This window comes from Eleutherodactylus coqui, chromosome 6 (genome assembly GCF_035609145.1).
Source record: "Eleutherodactylus coqui strain aEleCoq1 chromosome 6, aEleCoq1.hap1, whole genome shotgun sequence".
NCBI classification, from domain to species: Eukaryota; Metazoa; Chordata; class Amphibia; order Anura; family Eleutherodactylidae; genus Eleutherodactylus; species Eleutherodactylus coqui.
Window position 1 is genome coordinate 93448228 of NC_089842.1, and position 25642 is coordinate 93473869.

Consider the following 25642-nt stretch of genomic DNA (forward strand, 5'->3'; position numbering starts at 1 on the left):
TGTTACTTGTACAGGTTTGTGTGTGCTGTGCCGAAGAACAGCCATTCAGAAATGCAGAGTACAGCAGTTGGGTGTTTATCCGTCTTTGCTAGCGCTCCATACGGTAGCAGTAAAAATATCCTTGTTTTTCAATTTAAAAAAAAAACTGTCTGATGGACAGCCGAATATGTCATCTTGATTTAGAGTTTCAATTCCTTTAGGGTAGGAAAGAAGTTTTACCCATGGATAGTGTAACATGTTTACAATCTTCGCAAGAAAGAAATATTTCCGAAGTTTCTAATTGGTATGTCAGGTATATGCAATGGAGTCAAGAGGGATAGCTGTCAGACACATGAGTGATGAGAGGACTATTATCTGTCACGTATGTTTTAAGCTGTCAACAAGGCCCAGTGGCCTAATGGAGAAGGCATCAGCCTCCGGAGCTGGGGATTGTGGGTTCAAGTCCCACCTGGGTCATTGGATTTTAAGGTGTTGACTGTTTGAAGCTCTATTGTTCATGAATCTAAAAGCTCAGTACCTTCCTACTCAGTTGAATTCTGAAACATATATAATTGTAAGCCAAATTGTTGATCTTGCGAAACATACAAATCGGACTATAAGTAGCTTATAAACTAGTTGTTTTCCCCTTAATTTAAATGTTGTGCAAGTCATTAATGAGAAGAACAACTCTTAAAATTACTCATGTTGGATTAACTGGTCTTGCCTTTTCATTACTCTTTATCTTCAAAAACAATTTCAAAAAGACTTCTTGGACCATTAGCAGTATTATACATGTTCAATTATTATCCACCCTTACCACAAGATGGAGCCAAAGATGCGGAAGAAGACACTGTAATTGGAGAGGCTGATCCAAGGAAAAGGGTTCCAACTCAGACAAAACGGGAAAGGAATGTGTGTTACTTGTACAGGTTTGTGTGTGCTGTGCCGAAGAACAGTCATTCAGAAATGCAGAGTGCAGCAGTTGGGTGTCTATCAGTCTTCGCTAGCGCTCCATACGGTAGCAGTAAAAATATCCTTGTTTTTCAATTTAAAAAAAAAAACTGTCTGATGGACAGCCGAATATGTCATCTTGATTTAGAGTTTCAATTCCTTTAGGGTAGGAAAGAAGTTTTACCCATGGATAGTGTAACATGTTTACAATCTTCGCAAGAAAGAAATATTTCCGAAGTTTCTAATTGGTATGTCAGGTATATGCAATGGAGTCAAGAGGGATAGCTGTCAGACACATGAGTGATGAGAGGACTATTGTCTGTCACGTATGTTTTAAGCTGTCAACAAGGCCCAGTGGCCTAATGGAGAAGGCATCAGCCTCCGGAGCTGGGGATTGTGGGTTCAAGTCCCACCTGGGTCATTGGATTTTAAAGTGTTGACTGTTTGAAGCTCTATTGTTCATGAATCTAAAAGCTCAGTACCTTCCTACTCAGTTGAATTCTGAAACATATATAATTGTAAGCAACATTGTTGATCTTGCGAAACATACGAATCGGACTATAAGTAGCTTATAAACTAGTTGTTTTCCCCTTAATTTAAATGTTGTGCAAGTCATTAATGAGAAGAACAACTCTTAAAATTACTCATGTTGGATTAACTGGTCTTGCCTTTTCATTACTCTTTATCTTCAAAAACAATTTCAAAAAGACTTCTTGGACCATTAGCAGTATTATACATGTTCAATTATTATCCACCCTTACCACAAGATGGAGCCAAAGATGTGGAAGAAGACACTGTAATTGGAGAGGCTGATCCAAGGAAAAGGGTTCCAACTCAGACAAAAAGGGAAAGGAATGTGTGTTACTTGTACAGGTTTGTGTGTGCTGTGCCGAAGAACAGCCATTCAGAAATGCAGAGTACAGCAGTTGGGTGTTTATCCGTCTTTGCTAGCGCTCCATACGGTAGCAGTAAAAATATCCTTGTTTTTCAATTTAAAAAAAAAACTGTCTGATGGACAGCCGAATATGTCATCTTGATTTAGAGTTTCAATTCCTTTAGGGTAGGAAAGAAGTTTTACCCATGGATAGTGTAACATGTTTACAATCTTCGCAAGAAAGAAATATTTCCGAAGTTTCTAATTGGTATGTCAGGTATATGCAATGGAGTCAAGAGGGATAGCTGTCAGACACATGAGTGATGAGAGGACTATTATCTGTCACGTATGTTTTAAGCTGTCAACAAGGCCCAGTGGCCTAATGGAGAAGGCATCAGCCTCCGGAGCTGGGGATTGTGGGTTCAAGTCCCACCTGGGTCATTGGATTTTAAGGTGTTGACTGTTTGAAGCTCTATTGTTCATGAATCTAAAAGCTCAGTACCTTCCTACTCAGTTGAATTCTGAAACATATATAATTGCAAGCCACATTGTTGATCTTGCGAAACATACAAATCGGACTATAAGTAGCTTATAAACTAGTTGTTTTCCCCTTAATTTAAATGTTGTGCAAGTCATTAATGAGAAGAACAACTCTTAAAATTACTCATGTTGGATTAACTGGTCTTGCCTTTTCATTACTCTTTATCTTCAAAAACAATTTCAAAAAGACTTCTTGGACCATTAGCAGTATTATACATGTTCAATTATTATCCACCCTTACCACAAGATGGAGCCAAAGATGCGGAAGAAGACACTGTAATTGGAGAGGCTGATCCAAGGAAAAGGGTTCCAACTCAGACAAAACGGGAAAGGAATGTGTGTTACTTGTACAGGTTTGTGTGTGCTGTGCCGAAGAACAGTCATTCAGAAATGCAGAGTGCAGCAGTTGGGTGTCTATCAGTCTTCGCTAGCGCTCCATACGGTAGCAGTAAAAATATCCTTGTTTTTCAATTTAAAAAAAAAAACTGTCTGATGGACAGCCGAATATGTCATCTTGATTTAGAGTTTCAATTCCTTTAGGGTAGGAAAGAAGTTTTACCCATGGATAGTGTAACATGTTTACAATCTTCGCAAGAAAGAAATATTTCCGAAGTTTCTAATTGGTATGTCAGGTATATGCAATGGAGTCAAGAGGGATAGCTGTCAGACACATGAGTGATGAGAGGACTATTGTCTGTCACGTATGTTTTAAGCTGTCAACAAGGCCCAGTGGCCTAATGGAGAAGGCATCAGCCTCCGGAGCTGGGGATTGTGGGTTCAAGTCCCACCTGGGTCATTGGATTTTAAAGTGTTGACTGTTTGAAGCTCTATTGTTCATGAATCTAAAAGCTCAGTACCTTCCTACTCAGTTGAATTCTGAAACATATATAATTGTAAGCAACATTGTTGATCTTGCGAAACATACGAATCGGACTATAAGTAGCTTATAAACTAGTTGTTTTCCCCTTAATTTAAATGTTGTGCAAGTCATTAATGAGAAGAACAACTCTTAAAATTACTCATGTTGGATTAACTGGTCTTGCCTTTTCATTACTCTTTATCTTCAAAAACAATTTCAAAAAGACTTCTTGGACCATTAGCAGTATTATACATGTTCAATTATTATCCACCCTTACCACAAGATGGAGCCAAAGATGTGGAAGAAGACACTGTAATTGGAGAGGCTGATCCAAGGAAAAGGGTTCCAACTCAGACAAAAAGGGAAAGGAATGTGTGTTACTTGTACAGGTTTGTGTGTGCTGTGCCGAAGAACAGCCATTCAGAAATGCAGAGTACAGCAGTTGGGTGTTTATCCGTCTTTGCTAGCGCTCCATACGGTAGCAGTAAAAATATCCTTGTTTTTCAATTTTAAAAAAAAACTGTCTGATGGACAGCCGAATATGTCATCTTGATTTAGAGTTTCAATTCCTTTAGGGTAGGAAAGAAGTTTTACCCATGGATAGTGTAACATGTTTACAATCTTCGCAAGAAAGAAATATTTCCGAAGTTTCTAATTGGTATGTCAGGTATATGCAATGGAGTCAAGAGGGATAGCTGTCAGACACATGAGTGATGAGAGGACTATTATCTGTCACGTATGTTTTAAGCTGTCAACAAGGCCCAGTGGCCTAATGGAGAAGGCATCAGCCTCCGGAGCTGGGGATTGTGGGTTCAAGTCCCACCTGGGTCATTGGATTTTAAGGTGTTGACTGTTTGAAGCTCTATTGTTCATGAATCTAAAAGCTCAGTACCTTCCTACTCAGTTGAATTCTGAAACATATATAATTGTAAGCCACATTGTTGATCTTGCGAAACATACAAATCGGACTATAAGTAGCTTATAAACTAGTTGTTTTCCCCTTAATTTAAATGTTGTGCAAGTCATTAATGAGAAGAACAACTCTTAAAATTACTCATGTTGGATTAACTGGTCTTGCCTTTTCATTACTCTTTATCTTCAAAAACAATTTCAAAAAGACTTCTTGGACCATTAGCAGTATTATACATGTTCAATTATTATCCACCCTTACCACAAGATGGAGCCAAAGATGCGGAAGAAGACACTGTAATTGGAGAGGCTGATCCAAGGAAAAGGGTTCCAACTCAGACAAAACGGGAAAGGAATGTGTGTTACTTGTACAGGTTTGTGTGTGCTGTGCCGAAGAACAGTCATTCAGAAATGCAGAGTGCAGCAGTTGGGTGTCTATCAGTCTTCGCTAGCGCTCCATACGGTAGCAGTAAAAATATCCTTGTTTTTCAATTTAAAAAAAAAAACTGTCTGATGGACAGCCGAATATGTCATCTTGATTTAGAGTTTCAATTCCTTTAGGGTAGGAAAGAAGTTTTACCCATGGATAGTGTAACATGTTTACAATCTTCGCAAGAAAGAAATATTTCCGAAGTTTCTAATTGGTATGTCAGGTATATGCAATGGAGTCAAGAGGGATAGCTGTCAGACACATGAGTGATGAGAGGACTATTATCTGTCACGTATGTTTTAAGCTGTCAACAAGGCCCAGTGGCCTAATGGAGAAGGCATCAGCCTCCGGAGCTGGGGATTGTGGGTTCAAGTCCCACCTGGGTCATTGGATTTTAAGGTGTTGACTGTTTGAAGCTCTATTGTTCATGAATCTAAAAGCTCAGTACCTTCCTACTCAGTTGAATTCTGAAACATATATAATTGTAAGCCACATTGTTGATCTTGCGAAACATACAAATCGGACTATAAGTAGCTTATAAACTAGTTGTTTTCCCCTTAATTTAAATGTTGTGCAAGTCATTAATGAGAAGAACAACTCTTAAAATTACTCATGTTGGATTAACTGGTCTTGCCTTTTCATTACTCTTTATCTTCAAAAACAATTTCAAAAAGACTTCTTGGACCATTAGCAGTATTATACATGTTCAATTATTATCCACCCTTACCACAAGATGGAGCCAAAGATGCGGAAGAAGACACTGTAATTGGAGAGGCTGATCCAAGGAAAAGGGTTCCAACTCAGACAAAACGGGAAAGGAATGTGTGTTACTTGTACAGGTTTGTGTGTGCTGTGCCGAAGAACAGTCATTCAGAAATGCAGAGTGCAGCAGTTGGGTGTCTATCAGTCTTCGCTAGCGCTCCATACGGTAGCAGTAAAAATATCCTTGTTTTTCAATTTAAAAAAAAAAACTGTCTGATGGACAGCCGAATATGTCATCTTGATTTAGAGTTTCAATTCCTTTAGGGTAGGAAAGAAGTTTACCCATGGATAGTGTAACATGTTTACAATCTTCGCAAGAAAGAAATATTTCCGAAGTTTCTAATTGGTATGTCAGGTATATGCAATGGAGTCAAGAGGGATAGCTGTCAGACACATGAGTGATGAGAGGACTATTCTCTGTCACGTATGTTTTAAGCTGTCAACAAGGCCCAGTGGCCTAATGGAGAAGGCATCAGCCTCCGGAGCTGGGGATTGTGGGTTCAAGTCCCACCTGGGTCATTGGATTTTAAAGTGTTGACTCTTTGAAGCTCTATTGTTCATGAATCTAAAAGCTCAGTACCTTCCTACTCCGTTGAGTTCTGAAACATATATAATTGTAAGCAACATTGTTGATCTTGCGAAACATACGAATCGGACTATAAGTAGCTTATAAACTAGTTGTTTTCCCCTTAATTTAAATGTTGTGCAAGTCATTAATGAGAAGAACAACTCTTAAAATTACTCATGTTGGATTAACTGGTCTTGCCTTTTCATTACTCTTTATCTTCAAAAACAATTTCAAAAAGACTTCTTGGACCATTAGCAGTATTATACATGTTCAATTATTATCCACCCTTACCACAAGATGGAGCCAAAGATGCGGAAGAAGACACTGTAATTGGAGAGGCTGATCCAAGAAAAAGGGTTCCAACTCAGACAAAACGGGAAAGGAATGTGTGTTACTTGTACAGGTTTGTGTGTGCTGTGCCGAAGAACAGTCATTCAGAAATGCAGAGTGCAGCAGTTGGGTGTCTATCAGTCTTCGCTAGCGCTCCATACGGTAGCAGTAAAAATATCCTTGTTTTTCAATTAAAAAAAAAAAACTGTCTGATGGACAGCCGAATATGTCATCTTGATTTAGAGTTTCAATTCCTTTAGGGTAGGAAAGAAGTTTTACCCATGGATAGTGTAACATGTTTACAATCTTCGCAAGAAAGAAATATTTCCGAAGTTTCTAATTGGTATGTCAGGTATATGCAATGGAGTCAAGAGGGATAGCTGTCAGACACATGAGTGATGAGAGGACTATTCTCTGTCACGTATGTTTTAAGCTGTCAACAAGGCCCAGTGGCCTAATGGAGAAGGCATCAGCCTCCGGAGCTGGGGATTGTGGGTTCAAGTCCCACCTGGGTCATTGGATTTTAAAGTGTTGACTCTTTGAAGCTCTATTGTTCATGAATCTAAAAGCTCAGTACCTTCCTACTCAGTTGAGTTCTGAAACATATATAATTGTAAGCAACATTGTTGATCTTGCGAAACATACGAATGGGACTATAAGTAGCTTATAAACTAGTTGTTTTCCCCTTAATTTAAATGTTGTGCAAGTCATTAATGAGAAGAACAACTCTTAAAATTACTCATGTTGGATTAACTGGTCTTGCCTTTTCATTACTCTTTATCTTCAAAAACAATTTCAAAAAGACTTCTTGGACCATTAGCAGTATTATACATGTTCAATTATTATCCACCCTTACCACAAGATGGAGCCAAAGATGTGGAAGAAGACACTGTAATTGGAGAGGCTGATCCAAGGAAAAGGGTTCCAACTCAGACAAAAAGGGAAAGGAATGTGTGTTACTTGTACAGGTTTGTGTGTGCTGTGCCGAAGAACAGCCATTCAGAAATGCAGAGTACAGCAGTTGGGTGTTTATCCGTCTTTGCTAGCGCTCCATACGGTAGCAGTAAAAATATCCTTGTTTTTCAATTTAAAAAAAAAACTGTCTGATGGACAGCCGAATATGTCATCTTGATTTAGAGTTTCAATTCCTTTAGGGTAGGAAAGAAGTTTTACCCATGGATAGTGTAACATGTTTACAATCTTCGCAAGAAAGAAATATTTCCGAAGTTTCTAATTGGTATGTCAGGTATATGCAATGGAGTCAAGAGGGATAGCTGTCAGACACATGAGTGATGAGAGGACTATTATCTGTCACGTATGTTTTAAGCTGTCAACAAGGCCCAGTGGCCTAATGGAGAAGGCATCAGCCTCCGGAGCTGGGGATTGTGGGTTCAAGTCCCACCTGGGTCATTGGATTTTAAGGTGTTGACTGTTTGAAGCTCTATTGTTCATGAATCTAAAAGCTCAGTACCTTCCTACTCAGTTGAATTCTGAAACATATATAATTGTAAGCCACATTGTTGATCTTGCGAAACATACGAATCGGACTATAAGTAGCTTATAAACTAGTTGTTTTCCCCTTAGTTTAAATGTTGTGCAAGTCATTAATGAGAAGAACAACTCTTAAAATTACTCATGTTGGATTAACTGGTCTTGCCTTTTCATTACTCTTTATCTTCAAAAACAATTTCAAAAAGACTTCTTGGACCATTAGCAGTATTATACATGTTCAATTATTATCCACCCTTACCACAAGATGGAGCCAAAGATGCGGAAGAAGACACTGTAATTGGAGAGGCTGATCCAAGGAAAAGGGTTCCAACTCAGACAAAACGGGAAAGGAATGTGTGTTACTTGTACAGGTTTGTGTGTGCTGTGCCGAAGAACAGTCATTCAGAAATGCAGAGTGCAGCAGTTGGGTGTCTATCAGTCTTCGCTAGCGCTCCATACGGTAGCAGTAAAAATATCCTTGTTTTTCAATTTAAAAAAAAAAACTGTCTGATGGACAGCCGAATATGTCATCTTGATTTAGAGTTTCAATTCCTTTAGGGTAGGAAAGAAGTTTTACCCATGGATAGTGTAACATGTTTACAATCTTCGCAAGAAAGAAATATTTCCGAAGTTTCTAATTGGTATGTCAGGTATATGCAATGGAGTCAAGAGGGATAGCTGTCAGACACATGAGTGATGAGAGGACTATTCTCTGTCACGTATGTTTTAAGCTGTCAACAAGGCCCAGTGGCCTAATGGAGAAGGCATCAGCCTCCGGAGCTGGGGATTGTGGGTTCAAGTCCCACCTGGGTCATTGGATTTTAAAGTGTTGACTCTTTGAAGCTCTATTGTTCATGAATCTAAAAGCTCAGTACCTTCCTACTCAGTTGAGTTCTGAAACATATATAATTGTAAGCAACATTGTTGATCTTGCGAAACATACGAATCGGACTATAAGTAGCTTATAAACTAGTTGTTTTCCCCTTAATTTAAATGTTGTGCAAGTCATTAATGAGAAGAACAACTCTTAAAATTACTCATGTTGGATTAACTGGTCTTGCCTTTTCATTACTCTTTATCTTCAAAAACAATTTCAAAAAGACTTCTTGGACCATTAGCAGTATTATACATGTTCAATTATTATCCACCCTTACCACAAGATGGAGCCAAAGATGTGGAAGAAGACACTGTAATTGGAGAGGCTGATCCAAGGAAAAGGGTTCCAACTCAGACAAAAAGGGAAAGGAATGTGTGTTACTTGTACAGGTTTGTGTGTGCTGTGCCGAAGAACAGCCATTCAGAAATGCAGAGTACAGCAGTTGGGTGTTTATCCGTCTTTGCTAGCGCTCCATACGGTAGCAGTAAAAATATCCTTGTTTTTCAATTTAAAAAAAAAACTGTCTGATGGACAGCCGAATATGTCATCTTGATTTAGAGTTTCAATTCCTTTAGGGTAGGAAAGAAGTTTTACCCATGGATAGTGTAACATATTTACAATCTTTCGCAAGAAAGAAATATTTCCGAAGTTTCTAATTGGTATGTCAGGTATATGCAATGGAGTCAGGAGGGATAGCTGTCGGACACATGAGTGATCGGAGGACTATTGTCTGTCACGTATGGTTTAGGGGGTCAACAAGGCCCAGTGGCCTAATGGAGAAGGCATCAGCCTCCAGAGCTGGGGATTGTGGGTTCAAGTCCCACCTGGGTCATTGGATTTTAAAGTGTTGACTGTTTGAAGCTCTATTGTTCATGAATCTAAAAGCTCAGTACCTTCCTACTCAGTTGAATTCTGAAACATATATAATTGTAAGCCACATTGTTGATCTTGCGAAACATACGAATCGGACTTATAAGTAGCTTATAAACTAGTTGTTTTCCCCTTAATTTAAATGTTGTGCAAGTCATTAATGAGAAGAACAAATCTTTAAATTACTCATGTTGGATTAACTGGTCTTGCCTTTTCATTACTCTTTATCTTCAAAAACAATTTCAAAAAGACTTCTTGGACCATTAGCAGTATTATACATGTTCAATTATTATCCACCCTTACCACAAGATGGAGCCAAAGATGTGGAAGAAGACACTGTAATTGGAGAGGCTGATCCAAGGAAAAGGGTTCCAACTCAGACAAAAAGGGAAAGGAATGTGTGTTACTTGTACAGGTTTGTGTGTGCTGTGCCGAAGAACAGCCATTCAGAAATGCAGAGTACAGCAGTTGGGTGTTTATCCGTCTTTGCTAGCGCTCCATACGGTAGCAGTAAAAATATCCTTGTTTTTCAATTTAAAAAAAAAACTGTCTGATGGACAGCCGAATATGTCATCTTGATTTAGAGTTTCAATTCCTTTAGGGTAGGAAAGAAGTTTTACCCATGGATAGTGTAACATGTTTACAATCTTCGCAAGAAAGAAATATTTCCGAAGTTTCTAATTGGTATGTCAGGTATATGCAATGGAGTCAAGAGGGATAGCTGTCAGACACATGAGTGATGAGAGGACTATTATCTGTCACGTATGTTTTAAGCTGTCAACAAGGCCCAGTGGCCTAATGGAGAAGGCATCAGCCTCCGGAGCTGGGGATTGTGGGTTCAAGTCCCACCTGGGTCATTGGATTTTAAGGTGTTGACTGTTTGAAGCTCTATTGTTCATGAATCTAAAAGCTCAGTACCTTCCTACTCAGTTGAATTCTGAAACATATATAATTGTAAGCCACATTGTTGATCTTGCGAAACATACAAATCGGACTATAAGTAGCTTATAAACTAGTTGTTTTCCCCTTAATTTAAATGTTGTGCAAGTCATTAATGAGAAGAACAACTCTTAAAATTACTCATGTTGGATTAACTGGTCTTGCCTTTTCATTACTCTTTATCTTCAAAAACAATTTCAAAAAGACTTCTTGGACCATTAGCAGTATTATACATGTTCAATTATTATCCACCCTTACCACAAGATGGAGCCAAAGATGCGGAAGAAGACACTGTAATTGGAGAGGCTGATCCAAGGAAAAGGGTTCCAACTCAGACAAAACGGGAAAGGAATGTGTGTTACTTGTACAGGTTTGTGTGTGCTGTGCCGAAGAACAGTCATTCAGAAATGCAGAGTGCAGCAGTTGGGTGTCTATCAGTCTTCGCTAGCGCTCCATACGGTAGCAGTAAAAATATCCTTGTTTTTCAATTTAAAAAAAAAAACTGTCTGATGGACAGCCGAATATGTCATCTTGATTTAGAGTTTCAATTCCTTTAGGGTAGGAAAGAAGTTTTACCCATGGATAGTGTAACATGTTTACAATCTTCGCAAGAAAGAAATATTTCCGAAGTTTCTAATTGGTATGTCAGGTATATGCAATGGAGTCAAGAGGGATAGCTGTCAGACACATGAGTGATGAGAGGACTATTCTCTGTCACGTATGTTTTAAGCTGTCAACAAGGCCCAGTGGCCTAATGGAGAAGGCATCAGCCTCCGGAGCTGGGGATTGTGGGTTCAAGTCCCACCTGGGTCATTGGATTTTAAAGTGTTGACTCTTTGAAGCTCTATTGTTCATGAATCTAAAAGCTCAGTACCTTCCTACTCAGTTGAGTTCTGAAACATATATAATTGTAAGCAACATTGTTGATCTTGCGAAACATACGAATGGGACTATAAGTAGCTTATAAACTAGTTGTTTTCCCCTTAATTTAAATGTTGTGCAAGTCATTAATGAGAAGAACAACTCTTAAAATTACTCATGTTGGATTAACTGGTCTTGCCTTTTCATTACTCTTTATCTTCAAAAACAATTTCAAAAAGACTTCTTGGACCATTAGCAGTATTATACATGTTCAATTATTATCCACCCTTACCACAAGATGGAGCCAAAGATGTGGAAGAAGACACTGTAATTGGAGAGGCTGATCCAAGGAAAAGGGTTCCAACTCAGACAAAAAGGGAAAGGAATGTGTGTTACTTGTACAGGTTTGTGTGTGCTGTGCCGAAGAACAGCCATTCAGAAATGCAGAGTACAGCAGTTGGGTGTTTATCCGTCTTTGCTAGCGCTCCATACGGTAGCAGTAAAAATATCCTTGTTTTTCAATTTAAAAAAAAAACTGTCTGATGGATAGCCGAATATGTCATCTTGATTTAGAGTTTCAATTCCTTTAGGGTAGGAAAGAAGTTTTACCCATGGATAGTGTAACATGTTTACAATCTTCGCAAGAAAGAAATATTTCCGAAGTTTCTAATTGGTATGTCAGGTATATGCAATGGAGTCAAGAGGGATAGCTGTCAGACACATGAGTGATGAGAGGACTATTATCTGTCACGTATGTTTTAAGCTGTCAACAAGGCCCAGTGGCCTAATGGAGAAGGCATCAGCCTCCGGAGCTGGGGATTGTGGGTTCAAGTCCCACCTGGGTCATTGGATTTTAAGGTGTTGACTGTTTGAAGCTCTATTGTTCATGAATCTAAAAGCTCAGTACCTTCCTACTCAGTTGAATTCTGAAACATATATAATTGTAAGCCACATTGTTGATCTTGCGAAACATACGAATCGGACTATAAGTAGCTTATAAACTAGTTGTTTTCCAATTAGTTTAAATGTTGTGCAAGTCATTAATGAGAAGAACAACTCTTAAAATTACTCATGTTGGATTAACTGGTCTTGCCTTTTCATTACTCTTTATCTTCAAAAACAATTTCAAAAAGACTTCTTGGACCATTAGCAGTATTATACATGTTCAATTATTATCCACCCTTACCACAAGATGGAGCCAAAGATGCGGAAGAAGACACTGTAATTGGAGAGGCTGATCCAAGGAAAAGGGTTCCAACTCAGACAAAACGGGAAAGGAATGTGTGTTACTTGTACAGGTTTGTGTGTGCTGTGCCGAAGAACAGCCATTCAGAAATGCAGAGTACAGCAGTTGGGTGTTTATCCGTCTTTGCTAGCGCTCCATACGGTAGCAGTAAAAATATCCTTGTTTTTCAATTTAAAAAAAAAACTGTCTGATGGACAGCCGAATATGTCATCTTGATTTAGAGTTTCAATTCCTTTAGGGTAGGAAAGAAGTTTTACCCATGGATAGTGTAACATGTTTACAATCTTCGCAAGAAAGAAATATTTCCGAAGTTTCTAATTGGTATGTCAGGTATATGCAATGGAGTCAAGAGGGATAGCTGTCAGACACATGAGTGATGAGAGGACTATTCTCTGTCACGTATGTTTTAAGCTGTCAACAAGGCCCAGTGGCCTAATGGAGAAGGCATCAGCCTCCGGAGCTGGGGATTGTGGGTTCAAGTCCCACCTGGGTCATTGGATTTTAAAGTGTTGACTCTTTGAAGCTCTATTGTTCATGAATCTAAAAGCTCAGTACCTTCCTACTCAGTTGAGTTCTGAAACATATATAATTGTAAGCAACATTGTTGATCTTGCGAAACATACGAATGGGACTATAAGTAGCTTATAAACTAGTTGTTTTCCCCTTAATTTAAATGTTGTGCAAGTCATTAATGAGAAGAACAACTCTTAAAATTACTCATGTTGGATTAACTGGTCTTGCCTTTTCATTACTCTTTATCTTCAAAAACAATTTCAAAAAGACTTCTTGGACCATTAGCAGTATTATACATGTTCAATTATTATCCACCCTTACCACAAGATGGAGCCAAAGATGTGGAAGAAGACACTGTAATTGGAGAGGCTGATCCAAGGAAAAGGGTTCCAACTCAGACAAAAAGGGAAAGGAATGTGTGTTACTTGTACAGGTTTGTGTGTGCTGTGCCGAAGAACAGCCATTCAGAAATGCAGAGTACAGCAGTTGGGTGTTTATCCGTCTTTGCTAGCGCTCCATACGGTAGCAGTAAAAATATCCTTGTTTTTCAATTTAAAAAAAAAACTGTCTGATGGATAGCCGAATATGTCATCTTGATTTAGAGTTTCAATTCCTTTAGGGTAGGAAAGAAGTTTTACCCATGGATAGTGTAACATGTTTACAATCTTCGCAAGAAAGAAATATTTCCGAAGTTTCTAATTGGTATGTCAGGTATATGCAATGGAGTCAAGAGGGATAGCTGTCAGACACATGAGTGATGAGAGGACTATTATCTGTCACGTATGTTTTAAGCTGTCAACAAGGCCCAGTGGCCTAATGGAGAAGGCATCAGCCTCCGGAGCTGGGGATTGTGGGTTCAAGTCCCACCTGGGTCATTGGATTTTAAGGTGTTGACTGTTTGAAGCTCTATTGTTCATGAATCTAAAAGCTCAGTACCTTCCTACTCAGTTGAATTCTGAAACATATATAATTGTAAGCCACATTGTTGATCTTGCGAAACATACGAATCGGACTATAAGTAGCTTATAAACTAGTTGTTTTCCAATTAGTTTAAATGTTGTGCAAGTCATTAATGAGAAGAACAACTCTTAAAATTACTCATGTTGGATTAACTGGTCTTGCCTTTTCATTACTCTTTATCTTCAAAAACAATTTCAAAAAGACTTCTTGGACCATTAGCAGTATTATACATGTTCAATTATTATCCACCCTTACCACAAGATGGAGCCAAAGATGCGGAAGAAGACACTGTAATTGGAGAGGCTGATCCAAGGAAAAGGGTTCCAACTCAGACAAAACGGGAAAGGAATGTGTGTTACTTGTACAGGTTTGTGTGTGCTGTGCCGAAGAACAGCCATTCAGAAATGCAGAGTACAGCAGTTGGGTGTTTATCCGTCTTTGCTAGCGCTCCATACGGTAGCAGTAAAAATATCCTTGTTTTTCAATTTAAAAAAAAAACTGTCTGATGGACAGCCGAATATGTCATCTTGATTTAGAGTTTCAATTCCTTTAGGGTAGGAAAGAAGTTTTACCCATGGATAGTGTAACATATTTACAATCTTTCGCAAGAAAGAAATATTTCCGAAGTTTCTAATTGGTATGTCAGGTATATGCAATGGAGTCAGGAGGGATAGCTGTCGGACACATGAGTGATCGGAGGACTATTGTCTGTCACGTATGGTTTAGGGGGTCAACAAGGCCCAGTGGCCTAATGGAGAAGGCATCAGCCTCCAGAGCTGGGGATTGTGGGTTCAAGTCCCACCTGGGTCATTGGATTTTAAAGTGTTGACTGTTTGAAGCTCTATTGTTCATGAATCTAAAAGCTCAGTACCTTCCTACTCAGTTGAATTCTGAAACATATATAATTGTAAGCCACATTGTTGATCTTGCGAAACATACGAATCGGACTTATAAGTAGCTTATAAACTAGTTGTTTTCCCCTTAATTTAAATGTTGTGCAAGTCATTAATGAGAAGAACAAATCTTTAAATTACTCATGTTGGATTAACTGGTCTTGCCTTTTCATTACTCTTTATCTTCAAAAACAATTTCAAAAAGACTTCTTGGACCATTAGCAGTATTATACATGTTCAATTATTATCCACCCTTACCACAAGATGGAGCCAAAGATGCGGAAGAAGACACTGTAATTGGAGAGGCTGATCCAAGGAAAAGGGTTCCAACTCAGACAAAATGGGAAAGGAATGTGTGTTACTTGTACAGGTTTGTGTGTGCTGTGCCGAAGAACAGTCATTCAGAAATGCAGAGTGCAGCAGTTGGGTGTCTATCAGTCTTCGCTAGCGCTCCATACGGTAGCAGTAAAAATATCCTTGTTTTTCAATTTAAAAAAAAAAACTGTCTGATGGACAGCCGAATATGTCATCTTGATTTAGAGTTTCAATTCCTTTAGGGTAGGAAAGAAGTTTTACCCATGGATAGTGTAACATGTTTACAATCTTCGCAAGAAAGAAATATTTCCGAAGTTTCTAATTGGTATGTCAGGTATATGCAATGGAGTCAAGAGGGATAGCTGTCAGACACATGAGTGATGAGAGGACTATTGTCTGTCACGTATGTTTTAAGCTGTCAACAAGGCCCAGTGGCCTAATGGAGAAGGCATCAGCCTCCGGAGCTGGGGATTGTGGGTTCAAGTCCCACCTGGGTCATTGGATTTTAAGGTGTTGACTGTTTGAAGCTCTATTGTTCATGAATCTAAAAGCTCAGTACCTTCCTACTCAGTTGAGTTCTGAAACATATATAATTGTAAGCAACATTGTTGATCTTGCGAAACATACGAATCGGACTATAAGTAGCTTATAAACTAGTTGTTTTCCCCTTAATTTAAATGTTGTGCAAGTCATTAATGAGAAGAACAACTCTTAAAATTACTCATGTTGGATTAACTGGTCTTGCCTTTTCATTACTCTTTATCTTCAAAAACAATTTCAAAAAGACTTCTTGGACCATTAGCAGAATTATACATGTTCAATTATTATCCACCCTTACCACAAGATGGAGCCAAAGATGTGGAAGAAGACACTGTAATTGGAGAGGCTGATCCAAGGAAAAGGGTTCCAACTCAGACAAAAAGGGAAAGGAATGTGTGTTACTTGTACAGGTTTGTGTGTGCTGTGCCGAAGAACAGCCATTCAGAAATGCAGAGTACAGCAGTTGGGTGTTTATCCGTCTTTGCTAGCGCTCCATACGGTAGCAGTAAAAATATCCTTGTTTTTCAATTTAAAAAAAAAACTGTCTGATGGACAGCCGAATATGTCATCTTGATTTAGAGTTTCAATTCCTTTAGGGTAGGAAAGAAGTTTTACCCATGGATAGTGTAACATATTTACAATCTTTCGCAAGAAAGAAATATTTCCGAAGTTTCTAATTGGTATGTCAGGTATATGCAATGGAGTCAGGAGGGTAAGCTGTCGGACACATGAGTGATCGGAGGACTATTGTCTGTCATGTATGGTTTACGGGGTCAACAAGGCCCAGTGGCCTAATGGAGAAGGCATCAGCCTCCGGAGCTGGGGATTGTGGGTTCAAGTCCCACCTGGGTCATTGGATTTTAAGGTGTTGACTGTTTGAAGCTCTATTGTTCATGAATCTAAAAGCTCAGTACCTTCCTACTCAGTTGAATTCTGAAACATATATAATTGTAAGCCACATTGTTGATCTTGCGAAACATACGAATCGGACTTATAAGTAGCTTATAAACTAGTTGTTTTCCCCTTAGTTTAAATGTTGTGCAAGTCATTAATGAGAAGAACAACTCTTAAAATTACTCATGTTGGATTAACTGGTCTTGCCTTTTCATTACTCTTTATCTTCAAAAACAATTTCAAAAAGACTTCTTGGACCATTAGCAGTATTATACATGTTCAATTATTATCCACCCTTACCACAAGATGGAGCCAAAGATGCGGAAGAAGACACTGTAATTGGAGAGGCTGATCCAAGGAAAAGGGTTCCAACTCAGACAAAACGGGAAAGGAATGTGTGTTACTTGTACAGGTTTGTGTGTGCTGTGCCGAAGAACAGTCATTCAGAAATGCAGAGTGCAGCAGTTGGGTGTCTATCAGTCTTCGCTAGCGCTCCATACGGTAGCAGTAAAAATATCCTTGTTTTTCAATTTAAAAAAAAAAACTGTCTGATGGACAGCCGAATATGTCATCTTGATTTAGAGTTTCAATTCCTTTAGGGTAGGAAAGAAGTTTTACCCATGGATAGTGTAACATGTTTACAATCTTCGCAAGAAAGAAATATTTCCGAAGTTTCTAATTGGTATGTCAGGTATATGCAATGGAGTCAAGAGGGATAGCTGTCAGACACATGAGTGATGAGAGGACTATTCTCTGTCACGTATGTTTTAGGCTGTCAATAAGGCCCAGTGGCCTAATGGAGAAGGCATCAGCCTCCGGAGCTGGGGATTGTGGGTTCAAGTCCCACCTGGGTCATTGGATTTTAAAGTGTTGACTCTTTGAAGCTCTATTGTTCATGAATCTAAAAGCTCAGTACCTTCCTACTCAGTTGAGTTCTGAAACATATATAATTGTAAGCAACATTGTTGATCTTGCGAAACATACGAATCGGACTATAAGTAGCTTATAAACTAGTTGTTTTCCGCTTAATTTAAATGTTGTGCAAGTCATTAATGAGAAGAACAACTCTTAAAATTACTCATGTTGGATTAACTGGTCTTGCCTTTTCATTACTCTTTATCTTCAAAAACAATTTCAAAAAGACTTCTTGGACCATTAGCAGAATTATACATGTTCAATTATTATCCACCCTTACCACAAGATGGAGCCAAAGATGTGGAAGAAGACACTGTAATTGGAGAGGCTGATCCAAGGAAAAGGGTTCCAACTCAGACAAAAAGGGAAAGGAATGTGTGTTACTTGTACAGGTTTGTGTGTGCTGTGCCGAAGAACAGCCATTCAGAAATGCAGAGTACAGCAGTTGGGTGTTTATCCGTCTTTGCTAGCGCTCCATACGGTAGCAGTAAAAATATCCTTGTTTTTCAATTTAAAAAAAAAACTGTCTGATGGACAGCCGAATATGTCATCTTGATTTAGAGTTTCAATTCCTTTAGGGTAGGAAAGAAGTTTTACCCATGGATAGTGTAACATATTTACAATCTTTCGCAAGAAAGAAATATTTCCGAAGTTTCTAATTGGTATGTCAGGTATATGCAATGGAGTCAGGAGGGATAGCTGTCGGACACATGAGTGATCGGAGGACTATTGTCTGTCATGTATGGTTTAGGGGGTCAACAAGGCCCAGTGGCCTAATGGAGAAGGCATCAGCCTCCGGAGCTGGGGATTGTGGGTTCAAGTCCCACCTGGGTCATTGGATTTTAAGGTGTTGACTGTTTGAAGCTCTATTGTTCATGAATCTTAAAGCTCAGTACCTTCCTACTCAGTTGAATTCTGAAACATATATAATTGTAAGCCACATTGTTGATCTTGCGAAACATACGAATCGGACTATAAGTAGCTTATAAACTAGTTGTTTTCCCCTTAGTTTAAATGTTGTGCAAGTCATTAATGAGAAGAACAACTCTTAAAATTACTCATGTTGGATTAACTGGTCTTGCCTTTTCATTACTCTTTATCTTCAAAAACAATTTCAAAAAGACTTCTTGGACCATTAGCAGTATTATACATGTTCAATTATTATCCACCCTTACCACAAGATGGAGCCAAAGATGCGGAAGAAGACACTGTAATTGGAGAGGCTGATCCAAGGAAAAGGGTTCCAACTCAGACAAAACGGGAAAGGAATGTGTGTTACTTGTACAGGTTTGTGTGTGCTGTGCCGAAGAACAGTCATTCAGAAATGCAGAGTGCAGCAGTTGGGTGTCTATCAGTCTTCGCTAGCGCTCCATACGGTAGCAGTAAAAATATCCTTGTTTTTCAATTTTAAAAAAAAAACTGTCTGATGGACAGCCGAATATGTCATCTTGATTTAGAGTTTCAATTCCTTTAGGGTAGGAAAGAAGTTTTACCCATGGATAGTGTAACATGTTTACAATCTTCGCAAGAAAGAAATATTTCCGAAGTTTCTAATTGGTATGTCAGGTATATGCAATGGAGTCAAGAGGGATAGCTGTCAGACACATGAGTGATGAGAGGACTATTCTCTGTCACGTATGTTTTAGGCTGTCAATAAGGCCCAGTGGCCTAATGGAGAAGGCATCAGCCTCCGGAGCTGGGGATTGTGGGTTCAAGTCCCACCTGGGTCATTGGATTTTAAAGTGTTGACTCTTTGAAGCTCTATTGTTCATGAATCTAAAAGCTCAGTACCTTCCTACTCAGTTGAGTTCTGAAACATATATAATTGTAAGCAACATTGTTGATCTTGCGAAACATACGAATCGGACTATAAGTAGCTTATAAACTAGTTGTTTTCCCCTTAATTTAAATGTTGTGCAAGTCATTAATGAGAAGAACAACTCTTAAAATTACTCATGTTGGATTAACTGGTCTTGCCTTTTCATTACTCTTTATCTTCAAAAACAATTTCAAAAAGACTTCTTGGACCATTAGCAGTATTATACATGTTCAATTATTATCCACCCTTACCACAAGATGGAGCCAAAGATGCGGAAGAAGACACTGTAATTGGAGAGGCTGATCCAAGGAAAAGGGTTCCAACTCAGACAAAACGGGAAAGGAATGTGTGTTACTTGTACAGGTTTGTGTGTGCTGTGCCGAAGAACAGTCATTCAGAAATGCAGAGTGCAGCAGTTGGGTGTCTATCAGTCTTCGCTAGCGCTCCATACGGTAGCAGTAAAAATATCCTTGTTTTTCAATTTAAAAAAAAAAACTGTCTGATGGACAGCCGAATATGTCATCTTGATTTAGAGTTTCAATTCCTTTAGGGTAGGAAAGAAGTTTTACCCATGGATAGTGTAACATGTTTACAATCTTCGCAAGAAAGAAATATTTCCGAAGTTTCTAATTGGTATGTCAGGTATATGCAATGGAGTCAGGAGGGATAGCTGTCGGACACATGAGTGATCGGAGGACTATTGTCTGTCACGTATGGTTTAGGGGGTCAACAAGGCCCAGTGGCCTAATGGAGAAGGCATCAGCCTCCAGAGCTGGGGATTGTGGGTTCAAGTCCCACCTGGGTCATTGGATTTTAAAGTGTTGACTGTTTGAAGCTCTATTGTTCATGAATCTAAAAGCTCAGTACCTTCCTACTCAGTTGAATTCTGAAACATATATAATTGTAAGCCACATTGTTGATCTTGCGAAACATACGAATCGGACTTATAAGTAGCTTATAAACTAGTTGTTTTCCCCTTAATTTAAATGTTGTGCAAGTCATTAATGAGAAGAACAAATCTTTAAATTACTCATGTTGGATTAACTGGTCTTGCCTTTTCATTACTCTTTATCTTCAAAAACAATTTCAAAAAGACTTCTTGGACCATTAGCAGTATTATACATGTTCAATTATTATCCACCCTTACTACAAGATGGAGCCAAAGATGCGGAAGAAGACACTGTAATTGGAGAGGCTGATCCAAGGAAAAGGGTTCCAACTCAGACAAAAAGGGAAAGGAATGTGTGTTACTTGTACAGGTTTGTGTGTGCTGTGCCGAAGAACAGCCATTCAGAAATGCAGAGTACAGCAGTTGGGTGTTTATCCGTCTTTGCTAGCGCTCCATACGGTAGCAGTAAAAATATCCTTGTTTTTCAATTTAAAAAAAAAACTGTCTGATGGACAGCCGAATATGTCATCTTGATTTAGAGTTTCAATTCCTTTCGGGTAGGAAAGAAGTTTTACCCATGGATAGTGTAACATATTTACAATCTTTCGCAAGAAAGAAATATTTCCGAAGTTTCTAATTGGTATGTCAGGTATATGCAATGGAGTCAGGAGGGATAGCTGTCGGACACATGAGTGATGAGAGGACTATTCTCTGTCACGTATGTTTTAGGCTGTCAATAAGGCCCAGTGGCCTAATGGAGAAGGCATCAGCCTCCGGAGCTGGGGATTGTGGGTTCAAGTCCCACCTGGGTCATTGGATTTTAAGGTGTTGACTGTTTGAAGCTCTATTGTTCATGAATCTAAAAGCTCAGTACCTTCCTACTCAGTTGAATTCTGAAACATATATAATTGTAAGCCACATTGTTGATCTTGCGAAGCATACGAATCGGACTATAAGTAGCTTATAAACTAGTTGTTTTCCCCTTAATTTAAATGTTGTGCAAGTCATTAATGAGAAGAACAACTCTTAAAATTACTCATGTTGGATTAACTGGTCTTGCCTTTTCATTACTCTTTATCTTCAAAAACAATTTCAAAAAGACTTCTTGGACCATTAGCAGTATTATACATGTTCAATTATTATCCACCCTTACCACAAGATGGAGCCAAAGATGCGGAAGAAGACACTGTAATTGGAGAGGCTGATCCAAGGAAAAGGGTTCCAACTCAGACAAAACGGGAAAGGAATGTGTGTTACTTGTACAGGTTTGTGTGTGCTGTGCCGAAGAACAGTCATTCAGAAATGCAGAGTGCAGCAGTTGGGTGTCTATCAGTCTTCGCTAGCGCTCCATACGGTAGCAGTAAAAATATCCTTGTTTTTCAATTTAAAAAAAAAAACTGTCTGATGGACAGCCGAATATGTCATCTTGATTTAGAGTTTCAATTCCTTTAGGGTAGGAAAGAAGTTTTACCCATGGATAGTGTAACATGTTTACAATCTTCGCAAGAAAGAAATATTTCCGAAGTTTCTAATTGGTATGTCAGGTATATGCAATGGAGTCAAGAGGGATAGCTGTCAGACACATGAGTGATGAGAGGACTATTCTCTGTCACGTATGTTTTAGGCTGTCAATAAGGCCCAGTGGCCTAATGGAGAAGGCATCAGCCTCCAGAGCTGGGGATTGTGGGTTAAAGTCCCACCTGGGTCATTGGATTTTAAAGTGTTGACTCTTTGAAGCTCTATTGTTCATGAATCTAAAAGCTCAGTACCTTCCTACTCAGTTGAGTTCTGAAACATATATAATTGTAAGCAACATTGTTGATCTTGCGAAACATACGAATCGGACTATAAGTAGCTTATAAACTAGTTGTTTTCCCCTTAATTTAAATGTTGTGCAAGTCATTAATGAGAAGAACAACTCTTAAAATTACTCATGTTGGATTAACTGGTCTTGCCTTTTCATTACTCTTTATCTTCAAAAACAATTTCAAAAAGACTTCTTGGACCATTAGCAGTATTATACATGTTCAATTATTATCCACCCTTACCACAAGATGGAGCCAAAGATGTGGAAGAAGACACTGTAATTGGAGAGGCTGATCCAAGGAAAAGGGTTCCAACTCAGACAAAAAGGGAAAGGAATGTGTGTTACTTGTACAGGTTTGTGTGTGCTGTGCCGAAGAACAGCCATTCAGAAATGCAGAGTGCAGCAGTTGGGTGTTTATCCGTCTTTGCTAGCGCTCCATACGGTAGCAGTAAAAATATCCTTGTTTTTCAATTTAAAAAAAAAACTGTCTGATGGACAGCCGAATATGTCATCTTGATTTAGAGTTTCAATTCCTTTAGGGTAGGAAAGAAGTTTTACCCATGGATAGTGTAACATATTTACAATCTTTCGCAAGAAATATTTCCGAAGTTTCTAATTGGTATGTCAGGTATATGCAATGGAGTCAGGAGGGATAGCTGTCGGACACATGAGTGATCGGAGGACTATTGTCTGTCATGTATGGTTTAGGGGGTCAACAAGGCCCAGTGGCCTAATGGAGAAGGCATCAGCCTCCAGAGCTGGGGATTGTGGGTTCAAGTCCCACCTGGGTCATTGGATTTTAAGGTGTTGACTGTTTGAAGCTCTATTGTTCATGAATCTAAAAGCTCAGTACCTTCCTACTCAGTTGAATTCTGAAACATATATAATTGTAAGCCACATTGTTGATCTTGCGAAACATACGAATCGGACTATAAGTAGCTTATAAACTAGTTGTTTTCCCCTTAATTTAAATGTTGTGCAAGTCATTAATGAGAAGAACAACTCTTAAAATTACTCATGTTGGATTAACTGGTCTTGCCTTTTCATTACTCTTTATCTTCAAAAACAATTTCAAAAAGACTTCTTGGACCATTAGCAGTATTATACATGTTCAATTATTATCCACCCTTACCACAAGATGGAGCCAAAGATGCGGAAGAAGACACTGTAATTGGAGAGGCTGATCCAAGGAAAAGGGTTCCAACTCAGACAAAACGGGAAAGGAATGTGTGTTACTTGTACAGGTTTGTGTGTGCTGTGCCGAAGAACAGTCATTCAGAAATGCAGAGTGCAGCAGTTGGGTGTCTATCAGTCTTCGCTAGCGCTCCATACGGTAGCAGTAAAAATATCCTTGTTTTTCAATTTAAAAAAAAAAACTGTCTGATGGACAGCCGAATATGTCATCTTGATTTAGAGTTTCAATTCCTTTAGGGTAGGAAAGAAGTTTTACCCATGGATAGTGTAACATGTTTACAATCTTCGCAAGAAAGAAATATTTCCGAAGTTTCTAATTGGTATGTCAGGTATATGCAATGGAGTCAAGAGGGATAGCTGTCAGACACATGAGTGATGAGAGGACTATTCTCTGTCACGTATGTTTTAGGCTGTCAATAAGGCCCAGTGGCCTAATGGAGAAGGCATCAGCCTCCAGAGCTGGGGATTGTGGGTTAAAGTCCCACCTGGGTCATTGGATTTTAAAGTGTTGACTCTTTGAAGCTCTATTGTTCATGAATCTAAAAGCTCAGTACCTTCCTACTCAGTTGAGTTCTGAAACATATATAATTGTAAGCAACATTGTTGATCTTGCGAAACATACGAATCGGACTATAAGTAGCTTATAAACTAGTTGTTTTCCCCTTAATTTAAATGTTGTGCAAGTCATTAATGAGAAGAACAACTCTTAAAATTACTCATGTTGGATTAACTGGTCTTGCCTTTTCATTACTCTTTATCTTCAAAAACAATTTCAAAAAGACTTCTTGGACCATTAGCAGTATTATACATGTTCAATTATTATCCACCCTTACCACAAGATGGAGCCAAAGATGTGGAAGAAGACACTGTAATTGGAGAGGCTGATCCAAGGAAAAGGGTTCCAACTCAGACAAAAAGGGAAAGGAATGTGTGTTACTTGTACAGGTTTGTGTGTGCTGTGCCGAAGAACAGCCATTCAGAAATGCAGAGTGCTGCAGTTGGGTGTTTATCCGTCTTTGCTAGCGCTCCATACGGTAGCAGTAAAAATATCCTTGTTTTTCAATTTAAAAAAAAAACTGTCTGATGGACAGCCGAATATGTCATCTTGATTTAGAGTTTCAATTCCTTTAGGGTAGGAAAGAAGTTTTACCCATGGATAGTGTAACATATTTACAATCTTTCGCAAGAAAGAAATATTTCCGAAGTTTCTAATTGGTATGTCAGGTATATGCAATGGAGTCAGGAGGGATAGCTGTCGGACACATGAGTGATCGGAGGACTATTGTCTGTCATGTATGGTTTAGGGGGTCAACAAGGCCCAGTGGCCTAATGGAGAAGGCATCAGCCTCCAGAGCTGGGGATTGTGGGTTCAAGTCCCACCTGGGTCATTGGATTTTAAGGTGTTGACTGTTTGAAGCTCTATTGTTCATGAATCTAAAAGCTCAGTACCTTCCTACTCAGTTGAATTCTGAAACATATATAATTGTAAGCCACATTGTTGATCTTGCGAAACATACGAATCGGACTATAAGTAGCTTATAAACTAGTTGTTTTCCCCTTAATTTAAATGTTGTGCAAGTCATTAATGAGAAGAACAACTCTTAAAATTACTCATGTTGGATTAACTGGTCTTGCCTTTTCATTACTCTTTATCTTCAAAAACAATTTCAAAAAGACTTCTTGGACCATTAGCAGTATTATACATGTTCAATTATTATCCACCCTTACCACAAGATGGAGCCAAAGATGCGGAAGAAGACACTGTAATTGGAGAGGCTGATCCAAGGAAAAGGGTTCCAACTCAGACAAAACGGGAAAGGAATGTGTGTTACTTGTACAGGTTTGTGTGTGCTGTGCCGAAGAACAGTCATTCAGAAATGCAGAGTGCAGCAGTTGGGTGTCTATCAGTCTTCGCTAGCGCTCCATACGGTAGCAGTAAAAATATCCTTGTTTTTCAATTTAAAAAAAAAAACTGTCTGATGGACAGCCGAATATGTCATCTTGATTTAGAGTTTCAATTCCTTTAGGGTAGGAAAGAAGTTTTACCCATGGATAGTGTAACATGTTTACAATCTTCGCAAGAAAGAAATATTTCCGAAGTTTCTAATTGGTATGTCAGGTATATGCAATGGAGTCAGGAGGGATAGCTGTCGGACACATGAGTGATCGGAGGACTATTATCTGTCACGTATGGTTTAGGGGGTCAACAAGGCCCAGTGGCCTAATGGAGAAGGCATCAGCCTCCAGAGCTGGGGATTGTGGGTTAAAGTCCCACCTGGGTCATTGGATTTTAAAGTGTTGACTCTTTGAAGCTCTATTGTTCATGAATCTAAAAGCTCAGTACCTTCCTACTCAGTTGAGTTCTGAAACATATATAATTGTAAGCAACATTGTTGATCTTGTGAAACATACGAATC

At 38.9% G+C, this 25642-nt stretch overlaps 21 non-coding genes across 21 annotated transcripts; all 21 read left to right on the plus strand.

Moving 5' to 3' along the window:
- The first annotated feature begins 383 nt into the window (after positions 1–383).
- TRNAR-CCG (transfer RNA arginine (anticodon CCG)) lies at positions 384–456 on the plus strand. The gene has a single exon. It is a non-coding gene; the product is annotated as a tRNA-Arg (tRNA).
- An 822-nt stretch (positions 457–1278) lies between these two features.
- TRNAR-CCG (transfer RNA arginine (anticodon CCG)) lies at positions 1279–1351 on the plus strand. Its single transcript has one exon. It is a non-coding gene; the product is annotated as a tRNA-Arg (tRNA).
- Positions 1352–2172: 821 nt separating this feature from the next.
- On the plus strand, positions 2173–2245 carry TRNAR-CCG (transfer RNA arginine (anticodon CCG)). The gene has a single exon. It is a non-coding gene; the product is annotated as a tRNA-Arg (tRNA).
- Positions 2246–3067: 822 nt separating this feature from the next.
- Positions 3068–3140, plus strand: TRNAR-CCG (transfer RNA arginine (anticodon CCG)). The gene has a single exon. It is a non-coding gene; the product is annotated as a tRNA-Arg (tRNA).
- Positions 3141–3961: 821 nt separating this feature from the next.
- TRNAR-CCG (transfer RNA arginine (anticodon CCG)) lies at positions 3962–4034 on the plus strand. Its single transcript has one exon. It is a non-coding gene; the product is annotated as a tRNA-Arg (tRNA).
- Positions 4035–4856: 822 nt separating this feature from the next.
- TRNAR-CCG (transfer RNA arginine (anticodon CCG)) lies at positions 4857–4929 on the plus strand. The gene has a single exon. It is a non-coding gene; the product is annotated as a tRNA-Arg (tRNA).
- An 821-nt stretch (positions 4930–5750) lies between these two features.
- Positions 5751–5823, plus strand: TRNAR-CCG (transfer RNA arginine (anticodon CCG)). The gene has a single exon. It is a non-coding gene; the product is annotated as a tRNA-Arg (tRNA).
- An 822-nt stretch (positions 5824–6645) lies between these two features.
- Positions 6646–6718, plus strand: TRNAR-CCG (transfer RNA arginine (anticodon CCG)). The gene has a single exon. It is a non-coding gene; the product is annotated as a tRNA-Arg (tRNA).
- An 821-nt stretch (positions 6719–7539) lies between these two features.
- On the plus strand, positions 7540–7612 carry TRNAR-CCG (transfer RNA arginine (anticodon CCG)). Its single transcript has one exon. It is a non-coding gene; the product is annotated as a tRNA-Arg (tRNA).
- An 822-nt stretch (positions 7613–8434) lies between these two features.
- On the plus strand, positions 8435–8507 carry TRNAR-CCG (transfer RNA arginine (anticodon CCG)). The gene has a single exon. It is a non-coding gene; the product is annotated as a tRNA-Arg (tRNA).
- Positions 8508–10224: 1717 nt separating this feature from the next.
- On the plus strand, positions 10225–10297 carry TRNAR-CCG (transfer RNA arginine (anticodon CCG)). The gene has a single exon. It is a non-coding gene; the product is annotated as a tRNA-Arg (tRNA).
- Positions 10298–11119: 822 nt separating this feature from the next.
- TRNAR-CCG (transfer RNA arginine (anticodon CCG)) lies at positions 11120–11192 on the plus strand. The gene has a single exon. It is a non-coding gene; the product is annotated as a tRNA-Arg (tRNA).
- An 821-nt stretch (positions 11193–12013) lies between these two features.
- On the plus strand, positions 12014–12086 carry TRNAR-CCG (transfer RNA arginine (anticodon CCG)). Its single transcript has one exon. It is a non-coding gene; the product is annotated as a tRNA-Arg (tRNA).
- Positions 12087–12907: 821 nt separating this feature from the next.
- Positions 12908–12980, plus strand: TRNAR-CCG (transfer RNA arginine (anticodon CCG)). The gene has a single exon. It is a non-coding gene; the product is annotated as a tRNA-Arg (tRNA).
- Positions 12981–13801: 821 nt separating this feature from the next.
- Positions 13802–13874, plus strand: TRNAR-CCG (transfer RNA arginine (anticodon CCG)). Its single transcript has one exon. It is a non-coding gene; the product is annotated as a tRNA-Arg (tRNA).
- A 1718-nt stretch (positions 13875–15592) lies between these two features.
- On the plus strand, positions 15593–15665 carry TRNAR-CCG (transfer RNA arginine (anticodon CCG)). The gene has a single exon. It is a non-coding gene; the product is annotated as a tRNA-Arg (tRNA).
- Positions 15666–16487: 822 nt separating this feature from the next.
- TRNAR-CCG (transfer RNA arginine (anticodon CCG)) lies at positions 16488–16560 on the plus strand. Its single transcript has one exon. It is a non-coding gene; the product is annotated as a tRNA-Arg (tRNA).
- Positions 16561–17383: 823 nt separating this feature from the next.
- TRNAR-CCG (transfer RNA arginine (anticodon CCG)) lies at positions 17384–17456 on the plus strand. The gene has a single exon. It is a non-coding gene; the product is annotated as a tRNA-Arg (tRNA).
- An 822-nt stretch (positions 17457–18278) lies between these two features.
- On the plus strand, positions 18279–18351 carry TRNAR-CCG (transfer RNA arginine (anticodon CCG)). Its single transcript has one exon. It is a non-coding gene; the product is annotated as a tRNA-Arg (tRNA).
- An 822-nt stretch (positions 18352–19173) lies between these two features.
- Positions 19174–19246, plus strand: TRNAR-CCG (transfer RNA arginine (anticodon CCG)). Its single transcript has one exon. It is a non-coding gene; the product is annotated as a tRNA-Arg (tRNA).
- Positions 19247–20964: 1718 nt separating this feature from the next.
- On the plus strand, positions 20965–21037 carry TRNAR-CCG (transfer RNA arginine (anticodon CCG)). The gene has a single exon. It is a non-coding gene; the product is annotated as a tRNA-Arg (tRNA).
- Positions 21038–25642: the final 4605 nt, after the last annotated feature.